The following is a 12,850-nucleotide window of genomic DNA, read 5'->3' on the forward strand; positions in this document are numbered from 1 at the left end:
TTGGTTGATGTAGTCGTATATTCCGTAAGGTTTTTCCTTATGTTGAGTATGTGAACGATTAAGTTAGTCGTCTCCGTATGATTAACTTAGTCGTAGCTCCGTAAGTTTACTTATGTTGAGCACCTTCAACTAAATTGATCACTTTTGTGGTTTGATTTTGTTGCGTATTCCAATTAAATTAATCATGGGTTTTCTTGTGATTAATTTGGTTGAGTTTTGGATATAGAAAATCATTTCTATGGTTTTTTGGTGTCCAATTTAAAAATCCTTCTTTTCTTTCGAAAGTAAGGTCGCTCTTGTTGTTCTTTCGGGAATCACATAAAATGGGGGAGAGTTCTTTTGAACTTGTGCTTAATGGTAATATCTTGCGGGGTGTGCGGTTGTGGAATTTTATAGGAGTTATCTTGCATCTTAAAACTCCTTGATGAATGCATTTAGCTTCGGCTTTATGATTGCATCTAAATTAAGTTGGTATGTATTTTTCTTTTAGTCTATGAAATGTCTCTTGTGGAAATTTCATTATGATCCTGTTCTTGTACCTTTGCCAATTTTATTGACAAAAAGGGGGAGAAATATTGTAGTTCACACTACAAATACATATGGTTTTTGGATCATTGTGTAAGGGGGAGTGGTTTCCATGATCAAGATGGAGTATTGACTAAGGGGGAGTGTCACATATCACCATAGTATTATTGTTAAAGTCGTGATACAATTGGACTTTGATGTTACATAATAATACTATGACACTGTATAATAATGATCGAGAATCTCGATTTCTCTCATTGTTATAGCTACGGATCTTCAACAACGGTGATGCTAAACTTACAACCTTTGGGACCGTTGGAGTACTTGGAAGGACGAAGATTTCAGGGAACGTTGAAGATTAGACTATGGAATAGGAGCCACTAAAGTTTATCTTTTTTGTATTCCATATGTATTAATAGATTTGTCACTAAAATTGACAAAAGGGGGAGATTGTTAGAGCATAGCTCGGTCGACCTCGCATGCGTTGCTATCTCAAGCAAGTTTGTCAATGTTAGTGATCAAAACTATGAGTCTTGATTTCTAGCCTACATAGCTAAGTCTCGGACTAGGATAGAAAAGTGTAGTTGAGCTCAAGGAATTCATGGCGATTCATCATACAACGACGAAGATCTACTCAAGGAACCGTGGAACTTTATCAACAAAAAGGTATGTGGAGACTTGAACTTATCTATCACTCAAAAGTCTATGTCTTCTATCTCCTACTTCTTATGAGACAAAAGTCGTATGCTATATATACTGGATCATGCACATTTGATATTTCGAGCCGAGTATATCTCGCCTATCTATATCTCGAAACTATGTGTTGGTAAAGCGTTTCGCCTTGATCAAGTTTATCTTCACCTAGTGACGAAAGTCATGAAAAGTTTCAATTACTTTGAGAATTGCTCTGACGCGAAAAGGTCTGTGAATAACGGCTATATAACGTCCTATGAGAATGCCTCAATGATTGGAATGAGAGTTTAGATTATATAACCATGTATTCCTTAATCCGAAGTTTTTCGAACTTTGTTGATTGAGAGAAACCGGAGGAATTGTCTTTGCCAAGTCCGCGAACCCAGTCCGTGAACTGACGGAAGTTCTTGTACCGAGAATTTCCGTTGGGATTTTCCAAAAACTCGTTTGCGTGTAAGTCCGTGAACTGGCGAAAGTCTTTTTGCCGAGATTTTCTGTTGAGTTTGGAAAACTCTACCGGTTGTCGTAAGTCCGCGAACTTGTTTGTGAGATTAAGAGGTTATGATCTAAAGATGTGCTATGAACATGAAACTTAAATTACTAAGGAATGCTTTATGCAAACCGTGGCTATAAAGTTCATGAGCCGATTCAATCGAATCGAATCATCTTTGTTTCAATTGTGTCTTGTGTAGCTACATAAGATCTCATAGCAATTGGACAACTCTCTAACTAGTTCATTTGAGTCAATTTAACTAGTTATGGTGAAGAAGAACAAGGTTAATATGAAATGCTCATATGGTTAACCTTTTGGGTTACTATGTTGGACCAACATACACGTACACGTTTGGGCATGGTTTTCACAAACCCAGTAAATGTCTACCCAAGTGTGTGTCACAAGCTAAGTTTTCGATCTAACGGTTGAGAAATATTATCTTGAATCTAAATCAGGTTTTCATCTAACGGTGAATATGGATTGCTTTGTAACTAAGGAAAAATCCTGATTTGAAGACTATATAAAGGAGACATCTAGCATTGTGCAAAACCAATCCCCACACGTCTGTGTGATACTAGTGCGCTCGCTAGAGTCGATTCTCCTTTAACCTTTGGTTTTATTCTCTAAAACCAGGTTAACGACTTAAAGACTTCATTGGGATTGTGAAGCCAGACCGATACTACTTTTATCGTAGTTGTGTGATCTGATCTTGCATCTTCTATCATACGAGTACAATCTTTGATTGGCTTGAGATCATGAGAGTTCTCTGATAGGAAAGATAAAGAAGTCACAAACATCTTCGTCTCACTGTTTGTGATTCCTCGAAAAACCGTCTGTGTAGTCAGGAAGGATTGTAGAGAGGTGATTGATTAATCTAGGCTGTTCTTCGGGAATATAAGACCAGATTATCAATTGGTTCCTGTTCACCTTGATTTCATATCTTAAGACGGAACAAAACCTAGGGTTTATCTGTGGGAGACAGATTTATCCTTTGATAGACTTTTCTGTGTGAGACAGATTTGTTTATTATCAAGTCTGCGATTTTGGGTTGCAGCAACTCTTGTTGTGGGTGAGATCAGCTAAGGGAATCAAGTGCGCAGTATCCTGCTGGGATCAGAGACGTAGGAGTACAACTGTATCTTGGATCGGTGGGATAAGTCCTTCATTAATTTTTATTAAAACCCATAAAATCCTTTTTTATTATTAAGTCCTTTATTAACCAAACTCTTTCTGTTATTAGGGTTCATCAAGTGCTAGAGCCTAGAGGTAAGTTTTTGATTTAAAACTCTGGCTAATTAAACTTTGATATTAGATTACTTGATTTTTAGTAAGTGAAACTATTTGATTTTGCTTCTTTACCACTCGGGAGTAGTAATGGATGATTGCATCAGACATGTATATAGTCTGTGGTGTTTTAATTAGTTTTCTGCAACTAATGATAGTTCAGTATGACAGTACTTACCACAAATGCATCAATGTGCAGATCATGGCTTAGAATCTCCGTTTGCAGAGTGTCGGACTGCAAAAAAAAAAATTGTTTCAGAAGAACGAAAAATGCATTAAAGTTGTAACAAAATCTCAGGAACCAAATAAATATGATCGAATTACTTCTTCTGTTTCGTTTTGATCAAAACACTTAAGAACATCATTAAACGAAAAATAAAATTAAACTTCAAAGACCTATTTTTGGCAACACAACTTTGTTAGCTGTATAATTAATATTTTTTCCCTTTTAACGGATTGCCAAAATATTCTTTCTGTCTTTAAGGTTACCATTAATTTAGGAGAACATAGATAAGCAGTTAATAAAATTATCGAGATTTTAAAGGAAGGGTAATTCAGGAGTTTAAGATCTTAACTGAAATTCGTTGGAAAATGCCTAAAATGGAAGAACAAATGTAGGCTTCTTATTGGTCTCCCTTGCCCCCTTCGGATTTTCCCCCATCAAAAATTTTCTCAAGACTTCATTGGGATTGTGAAGCCAGACCCAACTATTTTCTCAGTAGTTGCGTGTTCTGATCTTGATGTTTTCTATCGTGATTGAGTACTATCTTCTCTAAGATTTGCTCGAGATTTAATCTCCGACAGGCAAGATAAAAATTAGTCACAAACATCTTCGTCTCATCGTTTGTGATTCCACAATATCTTGTTTCGCTACCATACGATTAAGATTCTTGTGAGGTGATTGATATTACTAGGCTGTTCTTCGGGAATATAAGTCTGGTTATCAATTGGTTCATGTTCACCCTGATTTATCAAAAGACGGAACAAAACTCATAGGTATATCTGTGGGAGACAGATTTATCTATTCAATAGTCTTTTCTGCGTGAGACAGATTGGTTTATCAAGTCTTCGACTTTGGGTCGTAGCAACTCTTAGTTGTGGGTCAGATCAGCTAAGGGAATCAACTGCGCAGAATCCGGCGTGGTTCTAGAAGTGTAAGGAACACAACTGTATATACCTTGATCAGTGTGAGATTGGTTATGGCTCAATTACATTTCAGTCCGAAGTTAACTTGGAGTAGGCTAGTGTCTATAGCGGCCTAATACAGTGTGGTGTTCAAATCTGGACTAAGTCTCGGGGTTTTTCTGCATTTGCGGTTTCCTCGTTAACAAAATTTCTGGTGTCTGTGTTATTTCTTTTCTACATTATATTTGTTTATATAATTGAAATATCACAGGTTTTGCATAAGTTCAATCAATTATGAATCCAACCTTTGGTTATTGATTATATTGATTGACACTTGGATATTGGTTTTTGATACCGTCCAAGTTATTTCTTATATTCAATAGGGCTCGCAAATTCCTATTTGTTTGATTGCAGATTGAATTGAGAAATAGAGATATAACTCTTGGATGTACTTTTCTTAAGATTGAGTCTGACTGTCTAGTTGATTCTCTTGAAAGTATATTGGAGTTAGTACATACAGATTGCTAAGCGAAATATTGGGTGTGATTGTTTGACCCCCGCTTTTACAGAGGATGATGGTATGAAGACATCTAGAAAAAAAGGTCAATTGGAAATCGGATGAGAAAGTTACGACCAAAATGGCGAGAAAAAAAAAGTGTACAGGAAGAATTACGACCACCTTCAAGGGAATCGAAGCTAACCGTAATTCTGGGAGTTTTGACAAGATTTTATTGTTAGAGTTACGGTTGGGTTGGGTTGGAGCCAACCGTAACTGGGGTATTTTTACACACATTTGGCCTTCTAAATAAAGGGAAACACGGTTCCGGACGAATTCTAAGCCCCAATTTTAGTAGCACTATCTAAGGAGACCTCCAACACATCAAGAAGAGGCTTCAACACCCGGGAAACACATCTACCTCTCATATTACATCTTTTACATCAAAATCTAGGGTTTACTCCTTTAGAAGGTGTCCATTCTTCTTTGTAACTGTGAGTAGCTAATCCTTTGTTGATTAAGGATGAATTCAGTGTTTTAGACATGAAACTTAATTAGTTATACAAGTTTTTTGGAGTTATTATCATCATTATCTGTTTTCACTGTATTTACGGTTTATGATTGATTTCTTAGATTTTTTGGGGTGCATGCTAGATTAATCTATTGATCATTCTAATGCTAGTACACAATTGAGCGATACGTAACTGTCGATCATATCCTATACAAGTAGAGAACATGAGACCTTGCATAGGGATTATTTTATGCAATCGTGTGTGAAGAAAATGAGCTGAGCATGCTGAGTTTAACTGTTGGGATCAACCTAAACTCACAAACCTTAAAGCATTCGACCGAGTTACTCCTTGTAAGCGAACCTCAAAGTGGCTTAGTTGGATAGAATCCGGTGACTAAGCGTACATGTTATCCGCCGTACAAGGTGTTTTGGGGATAGCTAAGCGTACATGTTATCCTACGGTTGGTGATGAATGGTTCTTACAAAAGATTGGTAAGTATACTGATGGAATCAATATTTAGTAAACGGCGAAAGATTTCTTAATCTCTTTTTTTTTTCTTATTGTTCTTTTTGTTTGTTATAATTAAACCAATCCCCTTAGCTATTTTCTTTTATTCAATTACACAGTTGTTTATGGAAACGATTTTTATTATCGCTATATTAGTAGGTAGTTAGTGAGAAATATTTTGAGCAATTTGATGCATGCATCAGTATCTTAAAAGTCTTAATCAAGTTATCAGAAGGAAATAAGATAACATATTTAAGCAATTGTGTGCGCCATAGGAAAATAACCTAGCATATTTGTATATATGGTAGTTTTTGTTCCACTCTCCCACCGGGATAAAACAAGTAGGTCTTTCAGAGTCAAACTTTCATAAACTTAATTATGGGCTAGACTACATTACATCTCAATTAATTAGTTTAAAAAATAATTACTATAGATTTGTAGCAAACCCTCTAATTCATGTTATATTTGATAATGAATCCTTTAGCCTTGTTAGAGCTATACAACAATCTCGCACATGATATTCATGAATAACCCATGACATACCAATTCTTGCTTGGCAGCACCATTCCACTTATTTGATGTCTTACATCCTCGACCACTACGTGGGCCGAACAAACATTATTAATCTGATAATTAGTCATACAATTTAAATAATCATTGGCCAGTTTATGATAATAATTAACGACATGTAATGCAAGAAAATACCATAATTTACAGACTTCATACTGAGTCATGTAATCTCAATATATTATCACAACTATCCATCTCGTCCAAAATATTAGATCACACATGGTGTTTACAACCTCACTCGTTATCGAGACAAAATGAAGATGACACACATCATGTACACAAGTATTTTTTGTTTACTAACGGCCGGCATAGTAGAAGAGTTTATAATCATATTTATTCACTAAACTATGAGTCTAGGCTCGATAAACAGTTATATATGGATTATGTTGTTTTACGTATATTGGTATCTGTTCTAGCAAAACTGAAATCGCCAGTAACTCCAACATCAAGTTCACCTTAGAGTTGTTTTATATTCTCCCTGGTTGTGTGTGTGGACCTCGAAAACACGGTTGATGTATTATGCTACATATGAAACACGGTGTAGTTTACACCGTTAGGTGTATTGTCCACCGCCAGCGGTGTAGACTAGACCGCTCGTATCATCTCATTCAACGGTCATTATTTCATATGCCAATAAATGCAATATCAAATTTCATTTCAACTCACACCATTTCTTCAATATCCATTCTTTCACTCCACAAATACAATATGGCAGTTCGAGTTCGCACTGGCAAATTTAGCATATCTGAAGATGAATCCATTTGCAGACATTATGTTTTTGTTATGCAAGATATGCCCGATGGTGGAAAAAATCAACATCAAGAGGTTGTATGGAGTCGCATACTTCAGAGATTTCAAGAAGAAACATTGAACCTCAATAATCGAAATGCAGATGGATTGTGTCATCACTTCGGAATAATCAGCAAGGATGTGAAGTTGTGGGATGCTGTACTTGCTGAAGGCTATCGAAACCGACAAAATGGCCAAAACGCAAATGAGTGGAGCAAATGTGTCGGCTCGAATGGCGCAACAGAGTTGGTCAAAATTTTCACTTTGAGGGTTGTTATCTTATCTTGAGGGTGTTGCCTAAATATGATCAGTTTAGAGTAAATTCCCGAATATGATGCATCTTTCGTTTGTATAATGCAACTATCATTTGTATCAAAATTTAAATTTGGGACAATGTTCTTCATCTTGTTTATCTTCTTCATTTGACCAAACTTCCAATCAATGCGCTCATGAACGGAGTCTCCTTTGTTTATCTTCTTCTTTGTCTTCAAATTTTCTTTCCCTTGAACTTTTCTTGGTCTTCTCTTAGTTGGAGGTTTGATTTGGTTAATATTTGTATACTTCTTTGATTTTTACCTATTTCTTTAAAACCTTCACATATCTTATTAAAGGCGTATTCAAGCACCACTTCAGAAAAATCAAGTTGGGTAGCCAAGTCAAGTTGGGATTCAAACTTTGCCATTTTGAAAGATAATAAGATAGAAAGATGGAAAAAAAAATTGTAAAAAATTTGGATTAATTTTTGTGTGAATTTTTGCCTTTTTAATAGCGGTGGAGAAAGAGCCGTTGGAGATTTCAACACCGAACGGTGGAGAGTAGATCGGTAGCGGTGTAGTCTCAACCGTTCGGTGGAGACTCGACCGCTTACCTTTTCTCCCATAGGGACGCGGCCCGTTTGCCAGGCCACCTGACACGGCATATAGAGGGTGTAGCCATTTGTCATAGGAACCGGCCTCATGATCTTATCCCACGGCGTCCATTTCTTTTTTTCTTCGAATCAAAGGAAAATGTTCCACGTTCCCATAACTTAGTAATACGGTACAACTACGTATTCATTCCGTGCATCTTATATTGAAACACACTTTAGAAAGAATCAATCAAACAGAATCTTAAATTTCATTTAACATAAATTGTGGAATTGAACACAAGTGTGATAATAAACACAATTTCAGATTAACAAACACTTACTGTTTAATAAACAGAAATTCTAAACAAATCGAATTTTTAAACTAAGCCAAAACCGCTTAGACTCAGAGTGGATCCCATATATCAGGGTCCCTGCAAATCCACGGGGCTGGGACCCTCTTATTGTGTCCAGATGGTTTTGCGGTTGTTTAAAAAATCGGTTTGTTATTTAAGAACGACTGATTAATAAACTCAAACCCAATTCTGAATCTTTTTTTTCTGACTAAAAACCATTACACAAATTCCACTGTCAAAAAAACATGAATACCTCAAAACCCTAAAAATCTCTAATCCTCCGCATGAAACACGGGTTCATCAAAATCAAGGAAGGAGAGAAAACCGTACAAGTAGAGTATCACATTTCTACTTGGCTCTGAATCAGCCGTAATCTATTTAGAAGCCGATACCAGTAGCTGCGCCAACGCCAAGATTCGGAGGACCTTGAGTGTGAGGTTCAAGCTTCATACTTTTCCAAAAACAAGCTTCTGGAGCTAACTTAGCTGAAGATCTCAATGGCTCGGACTTGCACCTTGTTAGTACGAACGGTTCGTACGCTACAGCGTGGACAAATTTCTGCTCTATCATCGTCGCCATTGATGATGGTGATGTAGAGACTTCAATAGGTGGCACAACTTCAGCAGGTGGCGGCGGCGGTGTAGGTTTAGAGATAGATCTTCTCGGTGGTGTTGGTGGTTTTTGATGTTTACTATGCAGTGGTGGACGGCCATGACTTGGATTAGAGTCAGTACTGAGTCGACTCTTTGAATCGGTACTGAGTCTACCCTTTGAATCAGTACTGTTTCGTTTCTTTGGATGATCATTATCTCCACCATTGTTTTGAATAAGTTTTCTTTCCGGTCGAAATTTGATGAAATCAGTACTACAAACCCATGTTTCTTTCGAAACCTCCATTGATAATTTTGGTTCACACATCATTAATAATAAACAATCTGGTAATTCATGATCACCCTTTTCTCTCTCCTTTGACTTCAATTCTTCTACTACTTCTTCATCTCCCTGTTTGTTGATTTCCATGGTTTCTCTCTTTTCAACAGAAATTCTTGGTTCGGCAACTTTTTCTTCTTTGACCGTTTCTTCAAAAACTGCCATTTTCACTTGTTCTGGGCATTGCTCTGTTTCTTCTTCCTCGTGGATAGATTTTGTACATGAAGAAAAACTAACTCTTCCGGAAGAAATACTTGGTCTTCTACTTTCTATTCCTTCTTCACTCAATTCCAGTATCAGTTCTTGTTCTTTCACTTGAATTATGGACTCTTCTTCACATTCCTCTATTTTAAGAATATCTACTTCAACGAGTGGTTCAATAGCAGAACCATTATCAATTACCTCATCTTCTGTAAATATGACCTGTGTTTCTTCTTCAATATCTTGATATTTCTTTCCATGATGTTCGTCTAACGAAATATCTGCATTTTCTTCCTTTTCTGGGGTTTTACAGAAATTCTCTTCTTATAATCCTGATTTCAGTTCATTTTCATCTTCAGGTTCATCACCCGTATCATCTTCCACTTCTTCTTCTTCAGCATCACTTTCACGATCATCTGTATCATCTTCTTCAACTACTATTACTGCTTCTCTTTGTGGATAAATTTCTTCTTCTTCTTTATTTTGTATAGGAGACTCCCAGAAACGATTAGCAAGAGCAGAATTCCTAAAAGGCTCAGATCTGCATCGCATCAATAACAGAGCATTTTTAGGTGGAATGCAAATACTAACCCTTCCCTCTTCTTCTTCTTCAACCTCACTCCTACAGATACTTGCCCTTTTCTCTTCTAAGATCTGCATCTCAATTTCACCGATCATTTCTTCTCGTTTCACTCTTCTCATTTCATCTTCTCTTCTGCTCACCACTAACTCCATCTCATTATCATTATTATCCATATTCATCTCATTCTGATCATTTTCATGCAAACCAGTCATAACCCAATTTGCAAAAACTTGTCTACAAGAACTATTATTCCTTTCTGTAGTTTGTCTTCCATTTCTCTTCTTCTGATCAGATTTCTCCCCTGTTAAACATGAATAAGACTTAGTACAAGGTAATAAGCAATTAAACTCAGCCCCAAAGGTTTTTAAGGCTTCACAAATTGATAATGGAAGATGAACCCATCTTTGATTTCTATGTGGTAAACATTCTTGCGGCTGTTGATGATTCTGTTCCGTTTTTCTAAAACTTAAATCACCTTTTCTTTTTGATCTTCTTCTAAATTTTTGACCCTGCTTCTTTGTTTTGACACGAACTTGACCAATACAAGTAACTTTTGGTGACGATGGTTCTGCCGCGGTTGTTTCTAAAGATGAACCTTTTTTCTTCTGACTTCCAGTTGGAAACATTGGTGAACGCTTAATACTTCCATTGCTTCTTAACCTTCTGCTTAATGAAGAAGATAATGAAGCTGAAGATTCTCCAAATTTTCCACTGTGTCTTCCTGGACTTTGAATTGATTTTGAAGATATTTTCATGGAAGATGAATTTCTTGCTGTAAAACATATGAAGTATTCACTACCACTTCTATGCGATGATCTTTTCTCAGATTCCATCTTCTTCTCTTATTTTTTCATTACCCATTGAACATTACAGAGAACAAAAAAAAAATCTGATTTTTTTTCTTTTCTTTTCTGTATGAGCTGTTGCTGTGGAGAGGCCAGAGACTAGAAGAGATCGTAGACTGTAGAGTAGGGACTAGTGAGTGTGTATAGGAACCATTTTTCTGAAGTCAACAAAATCAAAGACAGCTAAGCTGGTCAAACTTGTTAAATGTCCAGACGGCAAACTATTATTGAGTTATCCAACCAATCTGTCAAACAAAGACCAATATACAGTGTGTCTCGATGTATCTTAATATTGCTCACGTTGTTGAATAGTTCGCAATCAATAATCACAACAAGTTTCACCTACTGTAATTTTGGATTTGTAGGGATATAATCATGGGGATTCGTTGTTGTGGGGACCGCGTGTGGTCCGTAAAATTTTGTTTGGCGAAATGGTATCAGGACATGGATATTAAGATGGTTAGATTTAGATCAAAGGGGGATTTTGGAACCTTTGCGATCAAAACCAAAGATCAAAGATCAAAAAAAAAGACCAAAATTTGGGTTTAGTCCGTGGTGTGACGCAACGGTACATGATTAAAATTTCGTCAGGCGGACTTTAAAAGTCCGCCCCATTAAAATTCCATCAGGCGGACTTTTAAAGTCCGCCCCATCCCTTTTAAATTTTAACAGGCGGACTTTAAAAGTCCGCCTTTTTAAAATTCCATCGGGCGGACTTTAAAAGTCCGCCCCATTCTTTGCAAATTTTAAGAGGCGGACTTTAAAAGTCCGCCTCATTCCTTTTTTTTTTTTATTTAATTAAAATTTCATCGGGCGTAATTTAAATCTCCGCCCGTTAACAAGCGTACTTTAAATTTACGCCCAGCATCAAGCGTACTTTAAATTTACGCCCGACTATATTAGAATTTGGGATTTGGTCGCGACCATATTTGATCTGGAATTTGATCTTTGGTCCAAATTTGATCTTTACTCCGTCCCACTGTGTTAGGATCTCATCCCATAAATTTGGTTATACTCGCCCACTGTGGATGCTCTTAGCAATAGAAAGGGGAGATTATAGAGATCTTGGAAACGGCAATTGCCTTGGTTATTTCACCTGCATGGCTCTAAACGGTAACATCATGATTAGATGAATCTCCGCCGCTGATACTGTGTCTTGTGTTGCACTCTTAGCTCGTTCTTTTGGGCTAATAACGCTTAATATTGACGACAACAGAAAAGCCGCACCATCGTTTACAAGTAATAAAATACTCATATTAGGGTCAGATGCTTGCTTACTCACGTGGTGGGCTGGTTGGGAGGAGTAAGTGGTAGACTGGTAGTAGTAGTAAAGAAAACCTTCCCAAACAAGGTAAAGAAAATCGTGCAACAAAAGTGAAGACTGTGCCTGTGATCAAAAGAGAAAATGCTGTGTCATGTGTGTCTAAGTTTCGGTGACATGTTTTATATCGCCCAGTACCTAAATGGCGCCTGTAATGACAGGATATAAATTTACTCTAGGTTGGTGCTGGTAAGGTCATTAAACTCCGAAATCTTCACACGAGAGGTTAAAAGGGTGTGCACGTGAGAGGGAGGAGAGTGGAACTGTCTACTGCCGAAGTGGATCTTCTTTTTTATCCTGAGTTGTTTTTTCAGGTGATAAAAAGCTGCTGCCTGCTAGATGTATAATTTTCAATTTTAGTTTTCTGTCTGTTTGTATCAGAAGAAACCAAATGGAGTTAGTGGGTGGGGACCAAGATACTAGTGTAAATGGCCAAAAAAAAAAAAGTACATTTCATTTCGTTTGCTCTTCTTATTCTTCTGAAATTACTAACCCGGTGATATTTTTCATTTGGTCATGCATTATGTTACGGAGTACGTTATTGCATTCAATTTCCTCATGCCTAAGATCTATCAAGCATCAACAGTCATGCATTAAGTGGGTATTTTAGCTCTTATGTATAAAACACTTAACAGTGATATTTTCTTGTTCACTTGAGAATTTGCTAAATCTATCTACTAATTTTTTTTAATTCATCCACTTTGCCTAAACAGTAGTTAAGCTAGAGAGGCCGCACGACGACGACGGGCTGGTGAAAAAGACCTACCTGTACTCTT

This window comes from Papaver somniferum, chromosome 1 (genome assembly GCF_003573695.1).
Source record: "Papaver somniferum cultivar HN1 chromosome 1, ASM357369v1, whole genome shotgun sequence".
Taxonomy (NCBI): Eukaryota; Viridiplantae; Streptophyta; class Magnoliopsida; order Ranunculales; family Papaveraceae; genus Papaver; species Papaver somniferum.